The following is a 3,154-nucleotide window of genomic DNA, read 5'->3' as shown; positions in this document are numbered from 1 at the left end:
CAGTTCTCACTGAAACCATTCCACATCTTGCACGGGAGATGATAGCAGGCTGTGCTTGTGAACGAACATTACGCTTATTTTTGCTGTTCTAATTTTTTTTTCTACTTGGGTGCTGCTCGAGCGATTTTGTTGTTGAGGATATCAAGACTTTGGCTCTACAGCTAGAAGTCAAGCAAATAGAGATCTGAAGTTCGTAAAGTGTGAATCTGAACCATGAAGTCTGAGAAGTGATACTCAAATTGGCTGGTTCCACATTTCTGTTGTGGTTCGTCTTCATAAGGCTGTACTGCAATGGCTGCTTCTGAGCCCCGGGCAGCGTGTAGTTTTAAAAGTGGCTTTGAAGCCAGGTGGGGCCTCAAATGAACTCGTGACTTCCCGATATTATGATGGAGGTGTGGCGGATCGCTGAACCTATCAAAGGACAACATTACTCGGGGAATTTCAGACAGATGAACTGGAATGGTATATGTTGGTTCCTGTCAAGAATTGGATCATCTACAATTGGGATTGCTACGCTGAAAAGTGGAACAGCGGCTTGTTGCAGACTTGGTGAGATCGTTCCTTTTTTTTTTATCGTTTTTTGTCAGTTTGTACTTTGATTCCGTGAATCCATGTTTGAGGTTGATCATGTGCCCACGGTTTGAGAAGGAGTAGACTGTGCGTGTGATCGAACGTGACGTTTGTTTTTTTTTTTCGTTGAGTTTTTTTTTATCTAGAATCGGTTGCTGATCTGGTCGAAACCAGGCCCAGGAGACGATTTCTAGATTGTCAGCGCGTTCATTAAGACAGAAGAAGACCTGCGAGAGCTGCATCTCATTGTAACTAGTTCTACCTCCCTGTTATTTCCCGCTGAGAAGCTGTTCCGCCGACAAGTAGAACCTCCATGAGGCGTGCCATCATTCGTCACATCATTCGTCCCATCATTCGTCCCATCATTCGACCCATCATTCGTCCCATAGTTCGTCATATCATTAGTTCCATCATTCGTCTCAGCGCTGAACCTGACAATTGACCACGAAAAGGCTTGCCACATATGTATACTTAGACAAATTAATATAAAAATAGGTGCTCTGAGAGCGATATATACGAGCCTCAATTTTGATATAAATTTGAGTCATAACAGACGCGAAATAAAGCTCAATCAAACGTACTTTTCGTCTCATTTTTTATGTCAAAGATGGATTCCGTCACGTGTAACATTAGTTATTTCTAAGTGTGCATCAAAAATCGACTACATACATCCGAACATTTTATATCTCAAATCGATGGAAGACATTCCGCTCAAATACATAAACCGGACTAGTTTATGTTGATCTTCGTCAAGCTTCGTCTACAATTTGGACTTCTACATTAATACATGTCAAGCTACCTTTTGGTTCAATTGGCTAAACTTGGTGAGTTCGTTCCATTTTGTAAATTTTTATCTTTTCAAACCAGTAACGTTGGGGGATCACCTTTTTGTGGTGCGTTACTGGTATAAGATCTACCACCGAACCCAAGTTGTGACAACTTCAAACTACGGAATTAGGATTTTCCAGAAATCAAAGGATCACATTTTAGCCCTTGTTACTTTTTATGACTTGATAATAGTGATAAGACTCGGGTAGTGGTCACCGCCCTTATGCATTTCTATATTGCATATTTTAAATAAAAAATATTGCTTATGTTCATAGAGTTTACATTATCTTTTTCCCTTTGCCCTTCTTATATTCCTTTCCCTCTTCTCTTTTCAGAAAGCGAGTAATGGCGCTTAGCCATAAGCCATAAAATGCTAGGACAAGAGTTAGTGCTCATGTCCCAACCGTCAGAAGAAAATGGAGTATCACTTAATCTTTCTAGCTTTGATGCTTCCAACGACCAACCAATCATATAATTACCAAAATCGGGTACGAGATGTCCACGTTTCTTCCATTCATTGGATTCTGAAGCATCGTGTTCAGAATTTAAAGTTGGTCCCGGCCCATGTGTGTTTGATTGAATGGGTGCGATATCATACGCAGGTGTGGAAGCTGCCTTCCTGCACATTCGATTACACTAGTTTACAGCATTTTTGACCTCGGTAAGGCGATGATCATTTCCAATGCAAAATCCTACGCTGAATTCAATGCCGTGGTCAGAAAAAATTAAAGTAGAGCCATTTTTGAGATATACAAAAATTTTGATTTTTTGAATTTTTGACAAAAGTACGATTACTAAAATGTCAATATCTTTGAAACTAGTGCACCAATTTTAAATCTTTTTAATGAAAATGAAGCTAAATAAATTTGCTATCGTTCACTAGAATATTATGTCTTAATTAAAAATTTAATTTTGAAGTCATTTAAAAATTTACAGCATTTTTTTTTATTTTTCCTGCGAATTTTCAGGAAATCATTCCATAATTTATTCTTAAAGTCCATTCAAAACCGGAGAAAATAAGCCTTTAATGGATGAAATCGGTTGGAAATTGTCGAAGTTATGAGCATTTTTGTAAAACACTTAAAAATGTTGCTGAAATACAACAGCTTCAGAGTTCCTTTTCTAGGTGTCGTTGTAAGCATCCAAATCGCATGTAAAGTTTTCATGGGAGATTCTTTTCTCTACATATCAATTTGATTAAGGCATATCAGGATTTAAAACCGAGTTGATACAAAAGAAATTTATTTAGGTTTTATTAAAAATGATTGAGAATCGAATGACTTTGTCTTCGATATTTTGAACTTGTTTCTCGAATCAGAAACCAACAATAGTCACCCATCATTGCTTCATCCCAAAACCCTTGGTAACGACGTTCCATCATCTTCATTTGTTGGTGAAAACGTTCGCCGTGCTCATCACTCTCGTCACCAAGATTTTTCGGGAAAAAATCCATGTGAGTATGTAGGAAATGTATCTTCAAAGACATATTCACACCTGTGTTCAGTGAAATAAAAGGATTTGAAATTAATTATATGCAACAAACACAATGCTTTTGATTTATACCTATTTTCTCATAATTTTTGAGCAATTCATCAACGGCTTCCTCATAATCTGGGCTTCTGAAATTTCCTAAAAAGGTTGTGACAACACGCTGGAACGATTTCCTCGCTTCTTCCTCATCTGGTGTCAAAACTGTATTGAATGCGGAATCATTGAGCAGTTTTTTGATCTGTGGGCCACCTTCCTTTATCTTTGC

Source organism: Ochlerotatus camptorhynchus, unplaced genomic scaffold (genome assembly GCF_037179485.1).
Source record: "Ochlerotatus camptorhynchus isolate MF236.1 unplaced genomic scaffold, CSIRO-AGI_Acam_v1.1 ptg000413l, whole genome shotgun sequence".
Classification (NCBI taxonomy): Eukaryota; Metazoa; Arthropoda; class Insecta; order Diptera; family Culicidae; genus Ochlerotatus; species Ochlerotatus camptorhynchus.
The sequence above is the reverse complement of the archived record's forward strand: the minus strand, read 5'-3'. Positions refer to the sequence as shown.